A 17578-nucleotide genomic window follows, 5' to 3' on the forward strand; every position below is an offset into this window, starting at 1 on the left:
TGCAACTTAAAGATTCTTTCAACTTTCAGTTAATGCATCTGCGTGAGAGCTCATGTATAGATACCTCCTGCTTTCTCTGTCTGCTCTGTATTTGAGTGCATTGTACACAGCGGGGAGTCTCGCTCTCCTGTGCACAATTTCTTTGTAGTTACCATTCATATTTCAGCAGTCACACACACTGTTGTTTGTGCAGTTTATTTCACCACGTTTCGAATTAATTGATTTGTCGTTTATCTGTGTGTTTGCATGGTTGTTTTCGATTCTGATAGTTCTTTGTTCCGTAATGCAGCACATCAACACAAATGTGCACACAGAAAGGCCTAATCCTGGCCTGAAGTGGAGGTACAGTATATTTAGAGCGTTTTTGATTGTGAAGGTTGTTATTATTGAATTTGAGTGACGATCACGGTCGTTTGATCATGAATCAATGCCTCGCTGTTTGTCGCGATGTGCTCGAGGGGACACAGAAGTGTAGAAATTGTTTCATGGGGCATTTTTGTGTTTCTTGATCTTTGAGGGGCTCTTGTCTTCTCTCTTGAGCTCGCCCTGTAGCCTGATGAGACCCCTGCAGGCAGTAAACTCACCCCCCCCCCCCTCACTCTTACTCACTCACACCCTGAAACCACTGCACCAGACGAAGTGAAGTGAGGAGAATAGCTGTTTACCCCTTGCGCCTGAGGTATCAGTGCCAGCAGAGAGGGGCACATCTCCGCCCTCCCAACCACCCCCACACCCTTCAATAGGCTTGTGAAGTGTGAAGTATATTTTTGTTCTCGTGTTTTTACACCAATTTTAATTCCACAGCTGCATATCTGAGAAGCAGGATTTCCTTGGTTAGCTTCCCAGATTTTCTTTCTCTCCATCGTGCTATTTCCCTCCCTTATATCCTCCCTCTCCCTCACCCACCCCGTCTCCTTCTCCGAGCCCTACAATCCCTAACCTCTCTGTGTCTCTCTTCCCTACAACACCCCCCCTCCCTCTCCCACCCCCTTCCGTTGCCTGGGGGCTGATTATTTTAGTGGAAATACCGCCATCGTGTATCCCTGCCAGATTCTGCCAACCCAAGCTTCTGCCACCCCGCCCCTCCCTCCCCGCCCCCATACCCACATCCCTCCCCTTAGAATAACCAATCTGATGATGTGACAGTTTCTTTCTCCCCGTAGAAAATCTGCCTCTAACCCTTTTTCTCTCCCTCTTGCGTTTTGGATTCCAGCGTTGTTTGACATGTTATGGAAGGGTTTCAGCTTCCCACCTCCGCAATCCTTATTCTATCCCAGGGAAGCGGTTGGCATGGGAATCTAATACTTGGCGAAGAGGGCAAGGAAGGAGGTGGTGATGGAGGGGAGGGGGGTGGGGGGGTGATATTTAAAAAAAAAAAATCTTTTAAAAACACACTCCATTTCTGTGTAGTTTTCCCCACTCAAATATTTGTTTTTACAGCCGTGCGTCTGATTTAAACTTCATTCTAGCTTTCTTTTTCATGTTTTTTGAATTTGTTGTTCAACTTCACACGAAGTTGTGATCATTTCCATGTCTCTGAGTGCGTGCATCTATTTGCTTTCGTGTCATGTAACTATGCCAGCGGTCTTTGGTCCTTAGGTCGATGGTCATCAGTTGCCATGGCGCTGGCAGAAGGAGAAATCGGGTCCGGTTACAAAGCTTTGATGAGCGAGACATGAAAGCCTCTTTCTTCACAACACCGAGAACCTTAAGAGTTGTAACTCTAAGTTTGCAGACACGTAGCTGTGTGAGGTGACTAAAGGCTCACACACTGAAGCCAATCACACACTTAACGCCAGATTCAACCTTTAACATTTCCATTTGCCGACCGGTGTGATGGTGGCCGTGAACTAATTTTTTGTCATCAGCTTCATTGTCACACAATCATATAGTTAGAATTTTCCAATTATGATTCACTTATGTTGGTTTAAGGTATTTTAGGCACAGGGTGAGCCTGGAAGAGGTTAATCAACGCTCTCTTGTTACATTGTCTCAGTTAATGTATTGCCCAAAAGTGCTCTCTCTCCCTCTCTCTCTCTCCGTCTCCCTCTCTCCGTCTGTTTTTCACAATGGCTCAGCCTTGGTGGGATCTGGCCGCCTACAGATAACTGCAGTCTTTGTGCAACCCATTCTAAGCAGATACATACTGTACCATTCAGACAGGGTTAGGTTATTTATTTGTCCATTCTGATCATTTACATGCATTTCCATCATATGTCCATAAACTGATATGTTTATTCAGTCACAAATCTGTGTGGTTTTACATTCCACATAAAGCACATAAAAGTGATCATACAGAGGCTTCAAATGTAAAATAGCAGTAATTTAATCTTAATCAACGGCTTGCTACATGTCCAATCTGCAAAATGCAAATCGGCCACATATGCGTTGCATCGCGGCTCGTATTAACATGTATGGGAGAGGAGATGGGTGCAGATAGCCCATCTATGCCGAGTTGTTTATCAATGTGCAGTTCTTCTCGGCATGCAGAGCAGCCTGGCGGCCCCCAGCGTGAGGCTGAGCAGGCAGAGCTGTCATTGTTTAACGCCTCCCCTGATTAGTTTACTCTCGCCTGATTAGAAATTAATTAAAATGATGACACAGATCCCAGCAGAGGAGAAGGGAGGAGGTGGAGGAAAATGAGGGATATGCACAGAAAGGGGGGAGATGAGGTGAAAAGAGGGTTAGTGGTTTGTTGGTGACGTCCATTGGGAAGGGGTGATGTTAAGTCAGGGAGCTTTTAGCAGGAGAGTGTGCAGTAGGGAGGGATTTGGTGTGGAGTGTGTGGCAGGCATGAGGGGTAAGTGTTTAGGGGCAGCGGGGGGGTGGCGTGCAGGGAGTGGTGCTCTGGCGGGGGACAAACATGGCTTAATGAGTGACTCTTGTCGCAATCAGAACATCGTTTCCTCATGCATTCTAATGAGCTGGATGTTGCAGAGGAGATCGGTTCACGCTCTAATTTATTCAATATATTTTGTGTATTCACCCTGTTTATTTAATAACAGGGACCGTGCACATTAATCAACATCTCAGCCATCATCACATTAGCGCAAAATATTCCACAGTGAGTTTTCGCTCTGTTCTGCTGCCCCGGTCATGTCACAGCTCCTCAGGACAACATTGTGCCGCCGGTATCTGCTTCTTGGTTATTGCATCTGTAGACATGGTGAGTGTTGCCGTGCAAGTCAGAACAAAAGCTTTGAGTATTACATCGAGGCCTGATAACATCGCGGGTTGAGCAAATATCAGTGTTGTAAACATTTGAGTGTGTGGCTGAGGCTTACATGTCACCCATGGATGAGCCTGTAATTCTCTCTGCTAATAATTCTCCCTGGAGTCCCGCCCCTGTTATCCCACCACAGCCTGTTTGTTGCTTTTCCATTTCTCTCCCTCTATCATTCAGTATGTTTATATGCACAAATAGTCTGTTTTTTGCCCTTATTCCGAAAAGAATTCCTACCAAGCTGTACATGTCAAATTAAAGTGAGTATTCCTCTAACAGTCCTGTTTACATGCAGCCGTACTTACTCCGATTAATGCGCCCTAACATGTAGTTTATCATGTCAAAATATGGAGAAGTAGACCAGCTTGTCATTTTGCTTCTTTGCAACAAAATAGGATTTTTTTCATATTTTCCTAGCAGTGGCAGACTTGTTGGAATCTCTTTCCTCCCTTAACCTTCTTGAAAAGGTCGGTGCTGCAATATTTGTGCATATCCAAAAAACTGTTGATATCCAAGTCTTCGTACAGTTTAAAAGTAGGTGTTTCTTTCTCCTTCTGACCAGAAATGTGGCATTTTCTGCAAACTGTTTGTGAAATGGTTTCTGTACAACGTATCCATTACTATGCACAGAGGCAACTGTAAACAAACAGCAGTTAGTGTGTTGCAAATTGCAGTGAAGACTCCAGTTGAGACAGATATTCCAAATTGGCTGTATACATGCCCAAATAATGTTCCTAAAAGCTGAATAATACCAGTGTATGCCACGTCTTAATCAGAAAATGCAAATTTAGGTAACGGCCTCATTCTGAATACTTCAATGGACAATGCTTTTTATGTGATCCACATCAAATTCAGAATATTGTCATATTCATAATAAAGTTTATTTCTCTTAGCAACAAACTTTTGATCACTAACCTCTGCTTTTTCCAACCTTTGCTCATCATTTTGTCCACTGCACTGCTGTGTCTTCTCTTTTCCATCTTCTTTTTCTCCTTTGGCCTCCGTTTACCCATGTCATAATGCAATCAAAGGGTTGAAAAAGGTAGCGCATGAGGCCATGGGTGCGCCAGTGTGTGTGCGAGGGGGGTCGTGTGGTGCAGAGACTAGTGGGTTTCCCATAGCGATGAGGGCCCGTGGTTCTCCTGGTAACCTAATTGGCATGTGTTTCCTGGCAGGTCTTATTGTGGCCTCTCCTAATCACTGTCCCCAGCCCTAACAAGAGCGACCTACAGTATTGCTGCTGCACTGAAGGAGCATGTCTTTTGTTGTTTTATTTCTTTCTCTTTCTTCCTCTTGTCTGTCCTCATCCCCCTCGTCCTAACAGAGGGACTCGTTGAGACGGCCTGATTACCACAGTCAGATCCAGAGTGTGTGCGCACATGCATGTGTATCTGAATGAGCTTTCCCCCACTATAAAACCAGTCGGTTTATCGAGGCAGACTCCTGCCCAACTGAGCATGTAAACCCTAATTGGGAAATGCTTTAAATAATTTCTAATTAGTACAAGTGTGGTAATAATTGGCTGGGTAATCTGAGGATTAATTAGCGGTGTTGTGTACGCGTGTGTGTGAGTGAGTGACTGTGAATGAGTGCATGCATGTGTGTTCGGTGAGTACGTGTGTGTGGGTCAGTGCGTGCGTGTGTGTGTGTCTGTGCGCTCGCGGACACACTCAGTCGGGCCTGGACGAGCGGTTGAATAGACCCCAGGTTTGCAGCTTGCTAATGGAATCCTGCCCACTCAAGGAGGTCTGTGGAGGAGGGAGGCCAAGACAGAAGCAGCTTTGTTGGCCAAGTTGTACTGTGGGTGGCCCCCCTGCCTGCAGACCCTCATTTGTATCACGGTGGGCATCCACCCCCTCTCTTATGACCCCCACCTTATTTAACAGCTAACCTCGCCTCCACCTCCCCTTCACCTCGCCCAGCCATCCCAGCTCCAGCCCCCCCTCGTCGTGCACACTGCTCTCATCTTCTTTCTTTGGCTAAATGACACTTTTTATTTTCTTTGACCCAATATGCTCCCAAGCCCGGCTGCTGCCCCCCCACCCTCTCCCTGTTTTTACCTCAATGTATTCTTCTCCCACTTTCTCCTCTCCAGCCATGTTCACCCTCTTCTACCCACCTCCACATTTCCCTCTTCCCATCTTCCTGTGAAGAGAGGGTGAGTTAGTGCTGGGCTCTTGAGTTGTGTACTTCCACCTGGTCTACCCTCTAATTACTGCATCCTTTCTTTTGAAAGAAGAAATGGAGGAAAAAAGGAAGGAAATGAAGAGCAAGAAGAGTACAACCACTTGTTGCTCCAAGCATTGCTTTTATAACACTCCCCACTGAATTGCCGCCATTGAGCGACGGGAACATGAGCTTTTATGGATTCATTGGATTAAGAATTTATAGTTGCAAAAAAGCTTTACTTTGAAAAACATTTCAAGCTCTGTATCAAGAAGGATCTCATTGTCATCCCCATTCCCCTTCATATTATATTAAGTCTCCACTCGTAACTTACTGGAAGTTTTTTTCCATCCGCCTTTATCTCAGCACAGACATTGTAAATCACTCTCCCTCCCGCTCTGTCACCTCCTGCCTCCCTTCTCTCACTGTCTCTCTGTGTGACAGCTGGCTGTCAAGGCCACACAAATGGGAAGCAGTAAGCAAGTAAACAAACAAGCCGGGATCAATATGGGGGACTAATTGAACAATGACACAAACAATTTTGCTGATGCCTGCTCTTAGTCATTTGTTGGTCTATATGGCTCTCGCCAAGCTTGAAAAGTACGGCTGGCAGGCAAGGCCGTTTTGAATCAAATATGTGTTAGTAGCTACAAAGCAGAGTCACTCACAAATAATGCAATTCATAATACTAATTCATACATTATTACTAATTTATGGAAAAGAAGAGGAATACAATCACATATCAGAAAAGGATTTATTGCCAAGTAAGGTTTCACTTTCAAGGAATTTGTTTGTTTTTTTGTGGGGTTTTTGTGCATTCATCAAACACAAACATATTACCAAGAATAAGAGGACAAGTATTGCACACTCAAGAACATGAGTAAAGATTTAAAAAATTACAATAAAAATATGAAGATAATTTTAACAAGTATTATTAAATAACAGATATGAACAATTTTTCTTATCTTTCTGTTCATGTTTTAGCTTTTTTTTCCAATTTCACAGGTGTGATTTGACTTGTTTTGCTACCAATGTTCCCGTTATTCTGAATATGACAATATTCTAAATTTTATGCTGGTCATGTTAAAGACATATTCCACTTAAATATTACAAATTTGGCAGTTTTCCAAATTAAACATTATCCAAATAAGACTTGCGGGATTTGTAGGTAGTATTTAGGTTTTATGAGCATTATTTGGGCGTGTATATAGGCAATTTTGAACATGTGTCTCATTTGCAGATTTTACTTCAGTTTGCAACACACAGCCTCTCGTCTCTTTACAGTTGGCTCTGTGCGTTGTCATGGTTGCATTGTACACAAACCAACTCGCCAACAGTTTGCAAGGCCGGGGTAGAGATGCAGAAAATTCCTCAATTCTGGTCGGAAGGAGATAAAAACCTGCTTTTAAACTTAATGAAAGACTTAAACATCAACAGGTTTTTGGATATGCACAAATAATGCAGCAAGAAGGTGAAAGAAGGAAAGAGGGAGTCTGTTTTTGATGCAAAGAAGCTAAATGACAAGTGGCCCCAGCTGTTCTACTTTTGCATATATTGACATGATAAACTAAATGTTAGGGCATGTTAATCAGAGTATGCACAGCTACATGTAAACGGGATTGTTAGTGGAATATTCACTTTGATTAGACATGTACGGCTTAGTAGGAATTTTGTCTTATCGGGAATAAGGGCAAAAACTGGACAATTTTGTGCATGTAAACATACCCAATGACAGATCAGACTAAAAAGTGGAAAAGGCACACAATACACATGATTTTTTTTTTTGAGAAACTATTTTTGAGAGGTTCTGATTTTACTGCTCTTATTTCTGTCCTAAACTTGGCATCTCCTGCGTCTTACGGTGCTTTTTTGTGTTTCTGTGACTGATAACTCACAGTTTTGGCTAATTGTGCTTAAAGGTGCTTATCACTACTTCCTCACTAATCTGGTTAGTGAGATACATTTACAAAGGTTGGAGATTTATTATGGCAGAACCTCCCTCCGATGCCAACACACATATGGGGAGGATGTGGGTTTTAAAACTGTCCCCATTTTCTCAGTGATGTATACTGAAACCATGAGGCTCGCCCGTGTGCTTGGCCCATTCTGTGACATTTACTGGGCTGGTACAAGGACGTACCCTTTCCCTTCCCCTCCTCTTCCTACCATTCCTCCCAGTTAATCAGACTGGTGTGAAAAGGAGGCTGATAAGCCCATTGTCTGGCTGACAATGTCTTGGTGATAGGCCCGTAGTGGCCAACTGGATGGTGCTCTGTGTCCCCTCTCCTCCTGCATCAACCCATCCCATATTTCTTTGCCCTGAAGCCCTCTGTCTTCACCCCGCCTCTCTCCTCACCCCTTTATCAACCCTTCTTCACCCTTTTCTCAAAACTCTCTTACCCCCCTTCGCCTTTGCCACGGCTGCACCTCTCCCCTCCTGCAGCCCCGTGCTATCCCTCCCTGACCCCTCTCCTCGCTCCCCTCTCTCCTCACCCTGCTCTTTCCTCTTCTCCATTGAGCGGCGCAGAGCCACCAGAGGGAACTCATTAGTGCACTGCTCCCAGGTTAATTGGCTAGCTCAAAGAAAAGGACTGAGAAAGAAGAAATGAATGAGAAGAACACCCACTCCGTCCAGGGAGAAAAGGGAATCGACCTGTGTGTTTCTCACGCTGGCAGCTCCTCTAAACAGTGATGCAGCTGCTGTCAGGCCAGATGTGATCCTCTCCCACTGATTAGTGCTGCAGTCCTGTTAACTGTGCATGCAGAGGGGGCAAGGCCTTGGCCCCTATTGTTGGATTTATCTACCATGGAACTATGTAACAAATCTGTACGGCGCCCCATGTGACAGGTTCATATTTCTCTAAGAAAGGAAAAACGATAACATCAAGCTGAATTGAAAGTGTTATCCGTCGGCTATCTGGATGAGTCTATGCAGAGATGGCGGCTGTGTGCGTCCATGTGTGCACATGTCCACAGTGTGCTTCAGCAACCCGGAGGGCACAGCTCGGCCCTCCACGTCCTAAGAAACAGAGGGAAATGACTCTTGAGGGAGTGTGTTGTAGGAGTGGTACTTATGACAATACCAGGAGTGTGTGAGTGGAGACTGGAGTGCTGTCCACTCCTTAATTAACCACAACGCTTCCTGTCACCTTGGGCAACCAGCACATGGCGGCCAGAAAACGACTGGCCTCACGATGTCAAAACAACTATAAATAAATCAAGATTTCATAGCTTTCATTCTGGCACGTTGTGGCAAAGTGGTTGAAATCATCATCACCATGATAATGAGCTACTATTGATATGCATCACTGTAGCAAATATGTGAAATCACCTATAATATAATCAAACTGTGGTCTGCTGTTATGTGTTAAAATTCTTCATGTGTAAGACTTCAATATTTAAATAACAAATGTTAATAATGACAGCTTATTAGGAAATACTCATTTGGACAGCAGAAAATTATTCATAACATGATCAGTAAACTATCCTGCCCTACAAAGAGTGTAGAACTGAGAAAATTTACTTAAAAGTTGGTTTTGGTGTCCAGGTAAATTAACTGAAAATGTGGCAGTTCAATCTTGAGCTTAAACTTGACCTTTTAGCATTGTATTTGTTGCTTGTACTTGAATTGATTGATATAGCAATATGGCACTTTTCCAAGGATGGCATAGCTCATTTTGCACATTGCATAACTGGACATCCTTAATAGTATTAATTTATTTTCAAAGTTTTATTTGATTCTCATTTTCTTTTTCTTTCATTTCAGAGGCAGTTGTATGAATACATTTTACTAATGTTGTTGTGGTGGACTATAGTGCTTCTTCAGTGACTTTTGTACTTTAGGCAAACACAACCAATTATTGTCAACCGGGTTTCCACAGATCCTTAAGGTCTTAATTTATTTTATTTAAAAGGGACCATGTACAGTTTAAAACGTAAATGTTACCATTTAAATCACTGTACCAGGTTATAATTTAGAGCTATTTCACATCTGCAGTCCCTCGGCAGGTCATAACAAACACACAGCACAATGACACGACAGTACAAAGTTGTACAAGAAGAAGAGAAAAAGAAGACACGCAAGACAAATAATACACACAATACACACAATAGCACATGATATAAAGTGATACAAAGAAGAGGACACAAGACAGACAATACATCATAAAATTACGACAAATCATCACTTACAAAACACAGAATAAAATACTACACACTATTAAAAGGCATTAAATTCATTCATCTAAAAATAACACCTTAGTTGGAATTAAAATGTCTTAAATTAACTTTTCAAAAGTTTTAAATATGCAAAGACATGGGATCTACTTAAATAAAATATGAGGAATCCCACTCCTATAATCGGACTACAATGGCTACAATTGGCTATTTAAGCGAGATGTGGCATGGCTGAAGCTGGTAGAAGGCACTGTATATAAGGCTTTGTAGTTTTTATGCAAAAAGTTATTCAAACTCTGCACAGTGGAAGTCAGGGCAGTGGAATCCCTCATGCAGAGTGAAAAACACAATCAAAAAGTTTTTCCCAGTTGTTCTATCCTTTTCTCAGCTACGCATCATATGTGCAAATATGTTCTCAACCCAAAGCAACTGATTTTTTTTTCTTAGGTTTTCTTTCCTTCAGTTTTGGCTGCTGTAAAGTTAGTCTTAAATTTCATTCTGATTGCTATTAAAAATACTTAAATCTAACGCCTTCATATGTGTGAACGTTGTCCAACAAAAAGTCTTTATCATAAGTCTGTATCATTTACCCCTAATATAATGGTAGAAATTTAGGGTTCAGTTCAGATCTTTATTATCCCAGCGGAAATTCAGCAAGGTGGTATAAAAACTTAAAAATATAGGCATAAACACAATAAGATGGTACAGCAATTGAAGACATTGAAAGTGTCATTATGTTGCAACACAGAATACAATAAAAAGCTCCATGTGATAAAAGACAAGCTGCATGAATAAGAATAGGGATAAAAATAAGCTGTGTGAGCAGCCAAGAGCCCGTTTACAGTGAATTATAATTTAGAGCGTTATTTACACATATGGTGACTAAAAAATTGAACCTGTTGCACCAAAGAAACATGAATCTCTGACAAGACGGAAGGACATCAAAAAAGAGAGGATGGTCCAGATTTGCTGTGATTGATAAGCTATTTCAGCGATTTCAGGCTCAAATGTCTGACAAATCTTCTCACTAATGATTTTTCTGGCCTTCTTCATGACGTTCCCTAGTTGATCCCTGCTTTGCAGCAGCCCCGCAATACAATACTATCACGATAAATAAGTCTCAGGTCAATACTATTGCGATTTTTGCCATATACTGAACTTGTCGCTGTCAAGGATGTCTTGTCGTAGCATAAGGAAAAGGATTCAGTGAGGTGACATTAGCAACAGTAAAATGAGTGTCTTCCATATCTATGGATGTTATTCTTCTTAGCCTTCATGCATTCATCATTCAGCAGATTGTAGAGCTTTTTTTGGTGGTTTAAAAAGTTGATTGATGATTTGTTGTCTCCTAAATCTGAAATATTTCCAAACAACGAGTGATGATGGTTGCAAAAGATGATCTTCATTTTGCTCATATGCAGTCGCAACGGTCAGGAAAGTTTGTCATAAGTGAAGGTTTGCTGTTAGTTTAGCAAGCGCTTGATTTGATATGCAGTTTTCTTTTAGTTGATCACGCATTATAAAACATCGATATAGATAGGTAGGTGGGTAGATATTTTGAACATGGAAAACAAACAGAAAAGATAACAAATAAAACCAAATGGCAGTAACAAAAATGGATGATAACCTATACTCAGTGAATATATTCAAATTAGCAACAAGAAATTGCATCTTTAAAAAGGAGCGGGAGGAAGTATAATTTTAATTTAATTGTGGAAAGCCAAAATTATGATTGATATTTGATTAATTTTGCAGCCCTAGTTTAGAGTTGACTGAAAAAAACAAACGATTTTATTCCTATGGTGGCTACAAAAAGTTTATTTAGTAATTGCAATATTCATAATTAATATAATAAAAGAAAATGTTTTTCTTGGCATCTGTGTAGTGATACATTATTGCCATGCAGAGTTTTACAATACTATGCTGTACTGTTTTTTTCCTCTTGTAGTTTTGCACATTTAAATTTCCATCCCAACAAATTAGTGAGTGTTTGGAAATTTCAACATTAAAACCATTTTACCTCAGTAGAAAGTTTAGCTGTGTCTTGCTGAGACGCTTTCTTTATATGTGTACAAAAGGGATTTACTCAACAAATCATGGGCTATTGGTTAACTGCGCTCTTTCACCTGAGCTACAGAGCTACTAAGATAAGTGACGTCTTACTGAAAAAGGTCCCTTTAGGTTCAAATATGTGGAGGAGCTCAGCTTGGTGAGTGGTGTTACTGGTACACAACGTGCTGTTTGAGGACACATGAGGCCTGAGTAAAGAATAAACGACGCACATCCCTTCTTCACTTTCTCTTTCTGCCCGTCTCTCCTTCTCTCTTTCCTCTCTTTCTCTCCGGTGAGATGATAACAGGATCAGTGGTTCACTGGGCTTCAGCCAGCGCAGGGATCATATTCATATGAGAGGGGTTGAGACTCTCTCCAGATTGGCTGCCGCACCTGACAGAGTGGGGGGGATTAGGAGCACGGATAGCAACAGCGTTAGTCACAAGCTCATCTTTTGCCGTCTTCACTTCTCCTCTGGCTCTGCCTCGGTTTGTTGGACATCACTCCTTGTAAACCTCCCACCAACACCACCACTGCCACCCCCCACCCCCTCTCTCCGCCACCAACAAACACACACACACTCACACACTCTCCTCTCACACCACACACTAAGCTCCCCCCTTGTCTTTTCAGCTGGGAGAGAGAAAGCAAAAAGCAAGACAGGGGGGCACTGCATAGATTCGCTGCCATTGTGTGTCAATCATCCTGTGTGTGTGTGTGTGTGTGTGTGTGTGTGTGTGTGTGTGTGTGTGTGTGTGTGTGTGTGTGTGTGTGTGTGTGTGTGTGTGTGTGTGTGCGCGCGTGTGTGTGTGTGTGTGAGTGACTGAGAGAGAGAGAGAGAGAGAGAGCCCTTGCCTCCAGTGATTAGCTCTGTCCATGCTGGGCTCTTGCTGCTTACAGAATAATACAGTAAGGCCTTGAGGGGCAGGAGGGAGCGGAGAGGAAGGTGGTCTGCCTATAGGCCTGCCGGCTCTGCGGTCAATGGTTTGTGTTATTGTGTGTGTGTGTGTGTATGTGAGAGAGAGAGAGAGAGAGAGAGAGAGACTGTGTTTGCTCATCTGTTTGTGTGGGAGTGTGTATTTTTGGAAGTGAATTCAAGCTGAGTTGCTTGGTTTTGTTAGACGACACGAAATAAGAGGTGGATGTCTGAGTCGCGAAGTTTGAACACATGAAAAGGAAAATGTAGCAATTAGTTTATTGGGATCACACATGCACACATACACAGACACAGACACAGACATTGGGTATTCCTGCATCTGCAGGTCAGTTAGGCTGCATGCACCCTTCCCCTCTCTCCATCTCTTTTTATAGTCTCTCGCTCTCTGTCTCCTGCAGACACACACATACACACACATCTTTTTGCTCATGTCATAAGTGGGTGTGCAGAGTATCGCCTTGAGCTGCAGATGAACATGAAATAAACACAAACTAGGGTAGTGACAGTTTTAAATCGGCTTTAGATCACTATGAAAGGTAAAGGATTAGGATGCTTTTTCCAGTCCTGAGGAGATAGGACACAGTCTTGGACGAGAGCCCACTCCTCTCAGCCCACTGTGGGCCGGGTGTCTATCTTCTAATCTTCTAAAGCACTCTTACACCATTTGCATGTAGTATGGCCTACATAGTAAGCATATGCCCGTCTGTATAGGCTGTGATTAAAAATGGATCTTTTGCACATTGACGGAAAAATAAATTTTTTGTGCGATATAGTCATCAATTTCACCCTGTTTTTGTTTTATTTCTACCTCAGTCTACGTTACAGATTGTCCACTGGAGGCTGTTTTAAAATTTTGTGTATTTTTAGTTTTAAGGGGGTTTAAGCATTACATTTTAAATGTATAGGCAGTTTATTGTGCTTTTGTGTGGCCTTCAGATTATTTAAATCCTTCAAATTTATATTCATGTATCATTCTTATATTATTCAAATCACCTCTATTATTATTATGAACTGGCTTCAAATCTTAATGTTTTTAATTTCTGATTCATTAAAATTAATTATTATTTTTGCTACAGATAAATAAAATTTAGATTTTTGTTTTCTTTAAAAACGATTAGTCCTTGCTTTTATAATGAAGTCTTTTTAATTTAATCCATGTTTAGTCAGTGTGTTTTGCTATCTAATCACTGTCTGATTGTGAACATATAGGATACTGTGTAGGCCGTACACTCCTCTTTTGATTACTGAGGGTTTTGTCAGCTTTTTTCTCAACCAAATCAGGCATGAAACTGTCCCGGGAAGACATTTTTTTTTATTATTATTTAATTTTTTTTTGTTTTGTCCTTATAATGCTTTTCTCTCACTTTCCCTTTCGAGTGCACGGAGGGAACTCGCAACAAAATCAAATTAAATTTCCCATTGAAAATGTTGCTCTTGTTATTCAGATGCTGGTTTAGGGTCTTTTGTGTGAATCTAATTATTCTCCACTATCAGGACGGTCCACAGGGTAATTAGTCACTTCTCACCAAAGTCCTCCCTGCATCCTCAGATTCTTATCACCATAACTCTGACATTTTAAAAGAGACATTTTTGTCTCTTTTATGATAGCCTGGAGGTTTTTTTTCATTCCTTCGCTTATTTTTTAAGCAATTTGATGATACAGTATGCGTGTAAATAGCCACTGCTCTCCGAAAATGTGCCTGCCTTTCAATTGTGTCGTGTTGGAGGAGAGAGAGGTAAAAAAAAAACACGAGGACGTTGCTGCCTGTGTGAGGATCCTGTTTTGCAGACAAGCAGAAATGTTGCGCCGTGCCAATCAGAGCAATAATGCCGTGCAGAGTTGGGAGGTTGAGGAACAAGTGAAGGAGGAACAGTGGCTTGAAATCAAAAGGAACAGATGAATAGGTGCTTTAAGGTCCGGCCGCGGCGAGAGGTCCGGGGCAGGAGGACAATTCAGCGGCTGCATGTATCTCAATGAATTGCAACACTTGCACTTGGGGTAAATTGGTAAATTTGAGAGCCTGTAACAGTCTCTCTTACAGGAGAAACAAACCATGTGAATGCAAAAAAACCAAAACTATAACCTCAGATATTATAACTAAAATATGTAAGGAAAGATGCTTTTTGTAAAAATACAAAAATAAATAGAAAATAGGCTTCCCATAAGAGTATTAAAGGAATAAAGATTTGGCCTCCAATTTTCCCCATCACCTTTTTCACTACTTTTAAAATAGCCAGTAAAATATTTATTTTTGCTTCAGCTCTGAACCTCTGTCCCTGCATACTGATATTTAATTGCTGAAAATCGACTCTGCTCCTGATTGTTGCACAGCATGACATGTTTTTTTGTCTGCAGGCATTTATTTTATTTTTTCAGTTCCCTGCATTTTCCTCCTGTTGTTTTCCCACATCATTTTTTTTAGTCTTAAATTGTGAAGGTTGTGGAGTGTGGACTAATAATGGCTCTCGGTGATTAGGCACAGTCACCCACCTGGCTGTAATTTAAAAGGAAACTTTTTTTAAAATGACCAAATCGGATTAATACCTTCTGATGCGGGAGTCCTTGCAACACCATGTGTATTTTTTGTAGTTTAGGCTTCTATATTTTAACATTTTCTAAGCCAACTACACTTTATTTTTCACCATAATGTTTTACAGCAGTGTAGTCCTGATGACATTGGCTTCTTTATTCCACAATGCTCATTTCTGCCACCTGTAGGCGGTGACCTTTAGGCAGCAGGGGAGTGCACGCTTCATAAAAATTCCTGAAATATTTGCGTGCATCAAATCTAATATCCAGCCAGAGCCCTGCAGCTAAAATATGAGTCTTGTCCATTAGATCATTTGAAACGCAGACAGTGAATCAGAGAAAACAGGACGGGCAGCGGTCAGATCAGCGGATCATGTCTCAGGCTCAGTTAGACTGACAGCTGGAACAGTGATGACTTACGAGTAATTAAGATGGCAAGATAACAAAAGCAGCATAAGTGTGTCTGTGATGCAGCAAGTTTTGCATTTCCGTGTCTGCAAATATCAATTTATTTGTGTTTCCTTCACTACCTGGCAAGTGTTGATAATATGCGATTTTGGTGGTTTTAGAAAAAGAGAGAATGGTGGTGGTGGTGGTGGTGGGGGTGGTGGAGGAGGAGGGTGTTTTCTAATCAGAGTCACTGTCGTTTTGTTGTCACCTGCTCCCAGACAGACAAAGTGGCATTTCCTGACTGTTCCCATCCCCGTCTGAGTTATCTGACACCCAAAAATACGGCTACGGGGAAGCAGGGAGACGAGGCACCACAGCCTTATCCCGGTAAGGAGATGGCTTCTTATCAGATCAGGCTAGGAAGTTTATTTTATGGAGTAAATCTGTATAGAGGGGATAAAGAAATGACACATCCCTTGCGGACACAAAGAGAGAAGGAGATTAGTCCTCCAGCAGCATATATGGCTTTAGTTCAACCTGACAGGCAGCGGATTGAAAGGTCATGAAATAATAATCCCCCTATTCTTCTGCTCTAATCCTACGAGGGTGTGTTTCACTATGGGAACGTATAGGCTGAGGCTATGTGCTGCAGGGTGGATGTTCATTTAGTGTTGTCACTGTATTTAGATAGGCATCCAACACTGATTTAAATTAATTAGACTAATTATGATTGAAGAGGGGATTTTTTTTTTATGATGAATGTCAACGCCAGTTCATCTGTCTCTGATCTATTTTTGTAATTCATGTTTGTACATATGCTGGGGGTTATTTTCTGTGTGCCTGGCTTTTTTTTTTTTTTTATCAGACAGGTTGGAGGTTAAAGGGACATTACAACAATCTCCCATCACCGGGAGCCTTTTCCAACACACACACATCAAGCATCAAGTGTGATGCAAACACACACTTCAACACATTGTGTGCGTCCACGCATGCACACGAGAAAGAGGGGGAGATTATGCCATTTAGGAAAGTGTGATCTAGCGCCGTGTATGTGTGTGGGCATGTGTTATGTGTTTGGAGTGTGCCGGGTAGAGAGGTGAAAGGAAGGGGGGGGGGCAGAGTCTGCCCAACAGCCTGATAATCAAGCATCGAAAATGAGAGAGAGAAATTCAATGCAAACTAATGTGTTCCACACAATTACTCGATTAATAATTCTTATTCCATTACAGTGCCATGGAGACTCAGAGAAAGAAAGAAAGAGAGAGAGAGATGGTGGAAGAGAGAGATTTTCAGAAACAGGGAAGGAGACAAGAGGGGGAGGCGGGAGGGGAGAGAGAGAGAGAGAGAGCACATCAGGCTAAGAGATCTGCAGTGGCTGTATATTTCCCAATGCCTAGTTAAGGCTGCAAGGCAGGGGTCAGGAAACTTAATTATAGCGTAAGTGGATAGAAACTGCAGAATGATAAAGAGAAACATGCAGGCAGATTGGAATGGCAAGGACAGGTTTAATACTATTTTCTCCTGTCTGCTTCCCTCCCACAATACAAGCCAGACCTGCAATCACACAAGGAAACAGCCCATATATCCCGTCTGACAATAACACTAATGCATATCAAAATTACATACTCGACAACTGCAAGGCATTTTGCATGGCCACTATTACTTTCCAATTTTGTGAGTTCAAGAAAATACATATCCCATGTAATGGTGATATCAGAGGAACTTATTTCCATGCTGCGTGTGCCAGAGCTTCAGATAAGCGTTCACCTGTGGTCGAACAAGAGTTATTAAACCATATCTACCCGGATGGAGCAGCTGAATAAATAATCTGTTTTTTAATTTGTAGGTCTGCCATTAATTCCTCCCATCTTTATTTATTTTCCTTAATATCTCAAAGTCCAGATTTTTTTTTTAGGAAGCCACATGTGTGTCTTGCAATTCCACGTGTCTTGATTTGGATTTCAAATCAGCGGGCCTCAATGGGGCGGCCCAATACACATCGTCCACAGTGCGAGCTCTGCAATCTATTTGCACTGTATAAGATTTGCATATCTGCAGCTCATGAAGCAAGGCTTTAATTTCCTCCTGCTGGAGATAAACATCA

At 41.9% G+C, this 17578-nt stretch overlaps 1 protein-coding gene across 6 annotated transcripts in view; it reads left to right on the top strand.

Moving 5' to 3' along the window:
• sox1a (SRY-box transcription factor 1a) overlaps nt 1-17578 on the top strand; it is a 107176-nt gene that overhangs the window by 26837 nt on the left and 62761 nt on the right. For 3 of the 6 annotated variants that reach the window (XR_015777663.1, XM_088083386.1, XM_088083382.1), the window contains exon 2: nt 15753-15861. The exons of 2 other annotated variants lie outside the window; for them this stretch is intronic. The gene's annotated coding sequence lies outside the window, so the exon portion shown is untranslated. The remainder of the gene's footprint in view (nt 1-15752; nt 15862-17578) is intronic. One more of the 6 variants, XM_088083384.1, reaches the window with a different exon arrangement.

This window comes from Plectropomus leopardus, chromosome 10 (genome assembly GCF_026936395.1).
Source record: "Plectropomus leopardus strain MGB_pleo_1.0 chromosome 10, ASM2693639v1, whole genome shotgun sequence".
Lineage (NCBI taxonomy): Eukaryota > Metazoa > Chordata > Actinopteri > Perciformes > Serranidae > Plectropomus > Plectropomus leopardus.